Raw genomic sequence first — 10,540 nt, 5'->3', positions numbered from 1 at the left:
CCGGTGATATTCTTTGAATTAGAAAGAGAAAGTTACCTCGTGTGCTCAGAATTTGTTATTTTTTGATTTTTTTAATTATATCCGTACCTTTTCTATATGATACATTTATTTCAATAAAAAAAAACACCATGGTGTGGTTTGCCATGCTTGGGTCATGCATATTTCACCCAGGGGATGTGGCCAGGGAGCTCGTGGTCCTCGATGAAGTAGCTAATTGTTGCATGCCATGAGAATACTAATAAAAAATAATATATTTCAAGCCTTCTATCATTTAAATTATTTTTAATTAGTGTAATAAATTAATTTTAAAGATATTATTTTTATTAATGAACTATAGAAATAACAAAGACGGAATGTTTTGTTACATAAAATACGGCATATAATATGGTATGTAAAAAAGGTGATTGCCCATGAGATAGGGCCATGTCTAGGACCACAAGCAATATGTGGCCCTCCATTGAGTGGCCAATGCAGCATGAACAATAGTCTTTTGATGTGAATTGCGCATTCTCAACTGCTTAGTATTATTTTATTACAAAATTCATGAAATCTATCTCAAGTTTTTTTTTTTTTTTGATGGAAAGATCTGTCTCAAGTTTTGAAAAGTATTATTCTGCCCTCATAAATTCATATTTTAGGGCGGAATCAAGTGGATAATGGCTATAGATTTCTCTATAACTGTAAGTGATGGTTTTAGGGGCGCCCATTATTTGAGGAAAATAATACAATTGAAGGTTTAAATATATGTTGTTTCTTTTCAGTGGATACTTTTTTTAAAAAATATTTCCAAATATGTCAACTATTTTTTAAAATATAAAAATGTTCCCAAATTCATATTTATTTTGGTTAATCTCTTTAGTTTTAATCAAAACTGCTAGATGCTTGGCTAGAACTGCAATGCAACCCAATCCAATTCCAATATATGCATATTTTTGCTTCGTTTCAAGTAATACTTGATCTTAACCAAACATGAATCGGCTATTGAATCTAATTATGTTTTCATAAGCTTAACCCATGCTAACCTATCATTCAATGGGTTAGGCTTTGACCTAAACTCATGATCAAGATTGTAATTGTATCAGATCCAAGGCGAGCATGCTCGGATTTTGACTTGATTGTTGCCCTACATGCATGATTGACACCTCATATTCTTTGTCAATTATTTAATGTGATATGTTCATTAAAAAAATGTAAGTCCATAAAATCTGCATGTGTAATGAGTAATGAATAAAAATATGGAAAAATTTATGCACAGCTAACTATATAATAAATTAAAATATTTAATAATCTTTAACTCTATACGTGCAATGCATGCGCCAAATGATTACTTGTACACGGAGAGCTCAAACCATTCCTTCATTTTCCTCGTCCCATTATTATTGCATTATTTGATCAAGCATGTCAAAGTGATGGCATGAGCAAAAAATGGATAGGGTGGAATTCTCATGCCTATGAACGTAATTGTCATGCAATGATATCATTCATGAGAGAGAGAGAGAGAGAGAGAGAGAGAGATTAATGGTGTGAGAACAATATAAAATTTAGCTTTTTTTCAGCAGTATAACTTGGTGAAGCTTAGAATTCTCTCATAGTAATTAATGACACAATTTCTTTTTTTTTTCTTTTTTGAGTAAAAGTGATGACACAAAACCATTGAAGCAAGTTATAATTGTTGGAACTGGATATTATTCACTCATAGTAATGACAGGAGTTTTTTTTTTGCCTTTTTTGAGCAAAAGTGATGACACAAGACGATCGAAGATCATTATAATTGTTGGAATTGGACATTATTTCCATTTTCAGGAAAAGGATGAAGTTTCAATCAAATAAAGGTAAGAGAGAACTTGACAAGATCTGTCTGATGGTGGTAGTTTCGAGGATACAAAACGGCTTCTAAAATTTCGCCCTCGGCTTCCTTACGACTTGGGAATAGAATACAAGGTTTCAGTAATCTTATAAAATGGAAAGAAGAGGATTTCTAGGCCAAGTCACTTGCATGCAACTTGTTTTGCATTTCATTAAGCAACAATAGTACTACAAAACATTTTGAGAAACCAGTGGTTACCTAAAAAAGTTGGAAGGAAGGAGTTGATCAAGAAACTCTCCTACTCATAAGATAACTAAGCTGGAAAAGCATTGCATTGCGGGTCACTGAAAAGACTGCTAAAAATCCACACTCCCAATCAAAATCAAGTAGCCATAAACAAGCCCCCAGGCAAAGCCCCATTTCTTCCCAAAAACAAAAGCAACAAGCAAAGCAAGAACAGTGAGAGGCTTGCCGACAAACTAATATAATAAGAGTGGAGATGTGATGATTCGTGTGGACGTATGTTTAGTCCCACATTATTTATTTGCTGAATAGAGTTTGGGTACTTATATAGGATCAAGAAATCTAAATAATACATTATGGCTGTTTTTTTAGGTGAGATCTTGAGTTGTGACGAATGGTATCAGAGCTGATCCGATCTATGGCCCATGTAGACTAGAAGATATTGTAGCACGAATTTATTGAGACTGACTATGGGCCAACTGTGGTGATTGTGATTAGATTTGAATGGATTTGGATCTTTATTCTGATGAGGATGTTAGGGCTTTAATAGGAGGATTATATGATGACCCGTGCATGCATGTATTTAGTCTCATATTAGTTATTCACTGGGTAGATCTTAGGTACTTATACAAAATTAAAAAATCTAAATAGTACCTTTTGGCTAATCTTTTTGGATGGGATCCTGATTCCTGACAAGAGAACCAAAGACTCAGTCTAAGAAATGATGCACAACAAGTTCTGGTTTGGAGCTCACATGTAGGATGTGAAAGATAAAATAGGTGATGCTCCATGAACGAACATCCTCCTCACGTTAGCAGCTTGTTCTTTTTCTCAAGTGTTACATTTATTCATAAGAAAGAAAGCTTTTGAGCTTGTCAAACGATGGAGAGAGAAGATTGGAAATTCTTTTGCGGAAAAATAAGTTGCTTTGTGCCGAATTGCCCAACAAAGGCTGGTAATGGCACGGAAAGCTTATAGTGAAATAAAGAGATAATTATTATAAACTTTTATAATTGTGGTTGGATTGAATCATATAAGTGGTTGATTTAAATATAGCAATTTTTAGTGGACAATTGTACAAACACAAGATTTTTGAGTTAAAACTTGTCTCTCTTTTTTTTCCCCCTCGAAACATAGATGTGTATTAACAATTCTTCTTATCCTTTCTGTAGGCTAAAAGGATGCCGAACGATTAAAATCATCTCATAAGCATAAAGCATGTCAACCTGTGTGAAGGAACAATCTAAGCTAGCCTACCATAGACATAATATATGTGGGATATGCAACATTACAACATCAACTATGCAATTTGATTTTTGCTAGTTTTATAACATAAATAAAACCCATCATTCTATTAATAAGTTTTGTGGAAAAGGAAGAAAAAATAAAGAGTCTTTCTCATTAAACTCAATTTTTAGGTGTCTGATCTATTAATTTATTCAAAGCTCCTTTTTTTTTTTTTTTTTTTTTTTTGCTACAACGGATGATTCATATACTTTTAGTATAAATACATCCAAAAAAATTAAAAGATAACAAATTTCCAAGTGCTCTAGGCAACTTTCTCTCACCAACCCAAAGGGCTCTCCCAAAGCAGGTTTTGCAAGGAACAAGTAAACATGCATTTAGTGTCTAAAACCTTCAATACTAAAATATCATGGGAACATTAAATCATTTCTAATTACTCTCATTAATAAAATTCGGTGCTAACTTATAACTTGCAACACATCACTATGTAGTCAAATCAAATTGTATTTAGGAAGTATTTGCTATAAAAGACATGTACGTGTTTTACAGAAGCGACAAAAATGCAGGCAAGGTATTAATATTGCTTAAAATATTTCAAATGCATATGTATCTATAATTTTGATGACATTCACTATCTTGGGAACACTACTGAAGCCTAGTAAAAACCAGCACATTTGCATCTTGGGGAAATTGTTTATGTAACTGTAGTTTCTTACTTCATTTAATTAGTACATGGATATTTTATTCATCAAAAAACATGTAGTTAAGACAGCAAGAAAAAAATTCTTACATTCATCGTGATCTCTGAGTCTTTGTTTCGAATTGCTTTTTCTTTTCTTAAATTTGGTATATTATTTCCATTATTTTCAAAAGCTCGAGGTTTTCTTTGATATAATATATGCATCATAACCAAGAATAAACTAATTGATTAAGGCGAAAGAGATCTCACATTGAAAAAGAGATCTCACACTGAAAAGATAGTAGATGGCTATTGTTTTCTTAGCCTTTGTTCGACCTACCACAGTCTTATTTCTCTCACTAGCTTCCTGTCTAAAGAAATTCATGCTTCTCCAGTGAAACCCGTTCGCACAAGTTCACCTTTTTTAATCCACCAATGCCTATTCTGACTCCTTCCTCTTGAAACTTGAAAGCTTTCTTTTATTGCCTTCTCTCTCTCCCTTTAACAGCTTAACTATATATTAGAGTTTGCTACTCTTAGCCTACACTCCCATTTGTTGACAACATCCTTGAAATAAAAAGGAAAATAAAAGAAAAAGAAGGTGTTTCAGTTACCATCCCCTCAAGAAGTTGAAGCACTTGGAGTACACAGAGAAATGAATATGTAATCAGAAGTTCTTTCTTTGTTGGTCATATTATGTGGTTTTTTATGTGAATATAAAGGCTTTCTTAGTACAAGTACAACAGAGAACTCCATTCTAGCATACAAGGAAAGATGGAGAGAAAAAAATTAATTACCTATTGCTTGCATGTATTGAATCTTATGCAGTCTCTCTAACTTTTTTAAGAGAAGGAACATTCTGTATACATATTTTCCTCAAAACATTTTCTCTACATATGAGAAAGAATATCAACTTTGATATTACATATATAACTACATATGCATATACATATCCAAATATATGATACATGCACGTAAAACAAAATAATAATAATAATAATGAACCAAGATTCTGACATATATGACAAGTTTGTAATATGAGTTTGAGTTTGTCGAGAAGAAGGTTAGAAATGGAGATTGCAGGAATGATGTAGAGTGATAGGATTAGAAAAACAAAATAGCAAAAGTTGGAAGCTCAACAAGGATTTTTATAGGTCATGACTTTTTATGCTTTTGTGGAAAAGGTTGGATGATGTATTTTTTTAAGAAAAAGGAGAAAAAAAGGGAAAAGGAGCCTAATCACTTCCATTAAGGGTATAAAGAAGTACAAAGACAAATCAACAAAGAAAGTATGCTAAACACCGAACCCAAAATAGCATCCATATACCAAACATATCGAAAGGAGGGTTAAGTTTCAAGGAAGCATTTCCAGAGCATTGAGAAGGCCGGTCATTAAGCAAGAGAGGATACTTTTCAAGACTTCAGGGATGCTGTCTGATAGATTATTTAACAGTCTTCTGTTTCTCTGAATCCAAAGAGCCGAACTGATAGTAGCAGTTAAGAGTGATCCAAGCAAGAAGCCAACCTTATCTCAGTGTGGCCAATCAAGCCAGATTTGTTCAATTGACTCAAGAAGTTCCAATATTCCTAGAAAAAATAGCAGATAGCAAATAAGTGATCCATGGATTCCTCTTCGAGTGAACAAAGACGACGGGTAGTAAGTAGAACAATTTCTTCTCCTTAAATTCTCAGATGTAAGGATTTGTCTTTACACAATAAAACCAGAAACACGTTGGCTTTATCAGGTCAAGAACATTTCCGAATTAGAGTTGGCTGTCAGAGAGACAAATCCTCCATGCATCAAAAGTTTACAACAAATATTAACTGAAAAAAAATCGCATTCAAAATTCATTCCAAACCAAAAGAGTCCTTCTGATCTGTGGTCTAGATGTTAGAGAATAGTGTAGACAGTTTAGCTAGTTCATCCAAAACATGATAGATGTTTTGGTCTCTTGAATCCATTCTCGAACCATCTGGAAATTATTCTGATGCTTCCGCTTATATGGATGCACATTGAAATAGGCAAATAGCTGAGCTTTCTTATACAAGTTAATCGCTAATGAACAAGTTAGTCTGAGCAGGGATGAATTTCTGAAAAAGACACAAAGGATAGAAAAGAGAAAAGGAGAAAAGGAAAAGGGAAGAAAAAGAGAGAAACATGGCAAGCTGCTCTTATTTCACTCGGATAATAACTCATGAACCAAGGCATATAGATTCAGTAATTTGTCATTACTCTTGATCATAACGGTGGGTACCATTCTTTACAGTAGGATGAAAGATCACAATAAACATCAAAGGGAAAACCCCAAACCACTGTCCAACTTTTGTTGAGAATTTTGTGCTAGCTTGAGCTCTTGGCTGGCATAGGAGTGTTGCTACCCAAGTTTTTGATTTTTTTTTTGATGTGCATCACTTATCTTTTTTACCATAACAGAATACAGATAATAGATGGAGCATGAATGTTGGAGATAACAAAACGACCTTAGGATATAGTAGATGCAACCATTAGCACTCCCCTTGCCACCCTGCCTGTCCCCTTCCAAAAAGAAATTGTGGATAGTTTCTTGGAAATGTCTTGTGCTCCTCGGTGCATCAATCCCTGCAAAAACAATCAAAGATTTCAATAAATTAAGCATAAAATTAAGCTGGGTTTTCAGACTCCAATGTATTTATTTATTCAATCATGCATATAGTAGGAAAGCATTATACAAATGCCCTTAGGTTTCCAAGGAAGCAACTCCGAAGATTCAAAATTGGTTTGAAACTATGAAAGAACCTCAAACACAACGAGAAAACCCTAACCCTAAAGGATGACATGCTTCATGTGCTTTTAAGGCTTTAAGCAGCATTCACAGGCTTTTAAGGCTTTTAAGAAAGCAAAGTCAATGATAAAGTTAGAAAGCTCCAAATCAGACCTCTAACCCTTTAGGAAACTTATCACTAAAATATTACATAGAATTTAAGAGGTTAGAGATCACCCTACCTAGTTCATGCCTTAATTCCTACCCTTGAACATTTGATGGAGCCCCTAGCGATGTCGATCTCAATTAAATTGTCTTCCTCATTAATCTCTGATAATAGCTCCATTAGCCCATGTTGCCTGCACACTGTTTCTGGTAAGAAGTCCAGTAGGAAACCTCCTCTCAGCTCTGGCTTTAACTGTGAATTTGACTCCTCTGTAACTACATAATTCCCGTGGGGAATCTCAATCTCAATGAGGTTGTCATCATCCGATATCGAACCTTCAGAGAATTCCTTCAATTGATGCGAATTCTTTGGCAAAGGCTCATCATCGCAGAGTGAAAATTTGAAGCATTCTGATGGACTTGGATTTTCCAACACATCTTTGTCCCTGCAAACTGAACCATTTAACAATGCATGACCATCAGTCTCACCTCCACTTATGTCTTCATATTCCAATGATGGGCCTGTTGACTTGGTGACCAATTCGTCTTGTGGAAACTTGCCTGCTTCTTCTTGGGTTGCCTTATTTTCCTCAAGAATCTCATGTATGGGCAGAATCTGCAGACCAGCCTCTAGTTCTGGTGGCCTCTCCATAGTGTTGGGCTTGCAAAATTGTCTCAACTTAGCAAGGAAAAACGGGAAAGAGGCGGAGAAAGCCAAGATGAACAAAGTGAGAAATGCTGAAGAGAAGGGATTACTGTGATAGCTAGAAAAGATGAGGAGGAGAGAGAGTGCCAGGAACACTTTAGGATGATTGTGGAAAAAAGGACCCATGTGGTGATCACTTGTTTCTACCATGAGAAGTAGAGAATGGTAGAAATTTTATTAAACCAGGTAGAGGAAAGTCGCAAAGAACTCTTAACAGGTGTTGCTACAGACAAGAGGACAAGAAGAAACCATCTGGAGTCACAACTCTCAGCTGCTCCTTTGTTCCTCCTTTTCTTCTTCTTCCTTCTCTTATTCAACACATGTGGGATGCAGCAGCGGACGTAACCAGAACACCTGCAGGAAAGGAAAGACCAAAAAGAATAGAATTCTTAGGTGGTGAGTCTCTTATAAGTGTATGTTGTGAGTTGTACTTGAGTAAGATCCAGAGAAGGATATTTATAGGCATTTGAACTGGAAGGTGGAGGAGGAAGGCAAAGAGGAGGATTAGTATCCGTTAAAGTAGCTCAGAGATCATAAAAAGAATATAAACTGAGAAACTACTTGCAGAGAAGAAGACAGACCAACAGGAAAATCTGTAAATAGGTGGGCTCTATTTCTCTTTGGAAGTGCATTGAAATTGTTGGGCTTGTTTACTTTCTTCACCTTCCCCATTGCTCCGCAAAAAATGGTTTCTTTTTTTTCTTTTCCTTTTGACATTTTACTCTTCCCCACACCTGAGACACTAACAACATCTGGTCCTTTTTTAATGCCTCCGATTCTCTTGGGAGAATCAAAGGTGTGGGTATAGATTTCTGAACTCCAATGGCTTAGAAGTTAGGGAGGCCATGTGCAGGGATAGCAGGTTACCACATGGCACTTTCCCTCCAAGACTCCATTAGAGAAGTCAAAAGAAATGGCATACAAAAAGGAACTAATTTTTTATAATTTTTTCCAAAACTCTCTGCAACGATTGTTAATTTTTTTTAGGCAGCCCATCACTGAAAAACACCATTTTCCACATCATATATCATGAATGTGTACATAAAATTTTCTATTTCTTTCATTTTTTTTTTTCCAAGTCAAAACAAGGTGAGGATCATCAGCCTAGCACAACAATTACCTGAAAAGAAATCTCCAAGCATCCACCTGCTTCTGTCTGCTTGCTTAAAGATCCACCTAAGAGAATCCTTTTCTATTGATAATTCTCTGCTACTCACACAGAACCCATGTAAAAAACTGAAGTTTTTAACCATCCCTCTGTAAGTAAACGCAGATGCCAGGCATGACAGTTTACCTGTTTCTGCTGCAACAACATCTCTCAGCCTGCAGCAGCTCTATTTCGGATTTCAATAAGAACCCCTCAACCCTGCACTAGATTCCGAGATTTTTTATTATAATGTCAGAAGTAGGAGCACAGAGTGATGATAAAGAGAGTAAAGGAAGATTAGCTATAATACCGCCCATCTCATGTCAACTGTTTTAGTTTGAAAAAGTTTTTTTTTTTTTTTTTTGTTGCGAAGTTTGAAAAACTTATAATATAGCCCATCTCGTATGAACTGTTCTAGTTTGAAATTAAAATAGCTATCCATTATCACTTACCTAATAAGTTTATCATATCTCAGGTCTGACTAAGAGTTCATGGAACTGATCAGAGAACTCAGTCGTGATGTGTCCAAACCGAGTAATAGGTCAGTTAAATGGCCGACTTGTTTCGGAGATGTAAAGTGATATAAGATCATGAGGAGTCACTTGATGGAGGGAGATCGGCAACCTTTCTGTCTATTCCTTGGCTTGCTTTGGCGATATGATTTTAATTATCTTGTTTCAAGGGCTTTGTCTCTTGTTTGTGCTTATAATGATGGGCATAGATATGGCTTTATATCCTCTCATGATATCTATGTCCTTTTGCTATTGGATTCAGAACCTACAGAATTTAATGGTGGAGGTCCAGCCCTATCATGTTGTTCGTGTTTATATATGACGCACTGTCGATTGTGCATCTAATATATCAAACATCATGGGCCCTAAGAGAATGTTCCTATGAACTTTTTCAAAAGAAACTTCTCCATTCATTTCTTTTTTTGAAGTGTGAGTGGAGGAAATGAGACTACCACTCCTTTTATTTCACAGGAAAATAAGATAAAAGGGAAAAAGTTTTGCCTTTATCTTTTTGATGATGTAAAAGAAGGCAAAAGGAGAGGAACAGATGCAAGAAAAAGAAGCTAAATGGTTTCAAACCAAGTGTCTGATAATCAAGATAGAGAATATTGATACTCGTAAGAAGAAGCAGTGGAGAAAAGAATCTTATCTAGACCAACAAGCAGGAGCATTCACTCCCTAAAAGTTCTAAGCAATTTCACAAAGATTTTCGAGAAAAAGCACAAGAATCCAAAATGGCCACAAACTCCAAATTTCACATAAGCTTAAGAGAGTTTTTGAAACAAAAACAACCAATTTCATACCAAGTCTGGTACCTCCTCTAAAGCATAATACAATTTGCTAGAAGGCATAAGAGGACAAACACGAGTTGTAGCTGAAAAAAATAAAGTTGCAATCATTCAGTCATTAAAGAGGCTGATTGCAGCTGAGACACACATCGAAGGCGGGGCTGATCTATTCTACAGTTTTTTTTCCTTTCCAGGACTGTATGATAGTTGAATAGCAAGCATGACATAATGTGCTCCAATCATATTTGACTTCCAAGAGAATATCTCAGAGAAGAAGTAACTGGCTGAAAACTTCATTATATGTAACCAAGGTAGAACCAGATTAACAAGGAAGAATAGGATCTTCTGCTCGAGCAATCTAAAATGAGACCCTAAAAAAGAAATATTAAATACATTATCAGTTTCAATCATAAATCTCTTCAATTTTTTTTCCTTTTTTTTTCTTTTTTTTTGTATAGTGGAAAGTCACCTTCTAGATTTTAATTGAAAACTTTTCTCAGCTCAAGT

The 10,540-nt window shown here is 35.3% G+C and overlaps 1 long non-coding RNA gene across 2 annotated transcripts; it reads right to left on the bottom strand.

The window, feature by feature from the left end:
* Nucleotides 1-6,117: 6,117 nt before the first annotated feature.
* LOC103707640 (uncharacterized) lies at nt 6,118-9,264 on the bottom strand. Of its 2 annotated transcripts, XR_015967153.2 has the most exons (4): nt 9,186-9,264; nt 8,707-8,952; nt 6,958-7,940; nt 6,118-6,573 (listed from the first exon to the last, which is right to left on the bottom strand). It is a non-coding gene; the product is annotated as an uncharacterized LOC103707640 (long non-coding RNA). The 2 variants fall into 2 exon arrangements; XR_015967152.2 differs by lacking the exon at nt 9,186-9,264 and having other exon boundaries at nt 8,707-9,061.
* Nucleotides 9,265-10,540: the final 1,276 nt, after the last annotated feature.

This window comes from Phoenix dactylifera, chromosome 7 (genome assembly GCF_051530095.1).
Source record: "Phoenix dactylifera cultivar Ajwa chromosome 7, Ajwa_hap1_PhDact_Kaust_v1.1, whole genome shotgun sequence".
In the NCBI taxonomy this organism is placed as follows: domain Eukaryota; kingdom Viridiplantae; phylum Streptophyta; class Magnoliopsida; order Arecales; family Arecaceae; genus Phoenix; species Phoenix dactylifera.
This window is presented reverse-complemented; position numbering and strand designations above follow the sequence as displayed.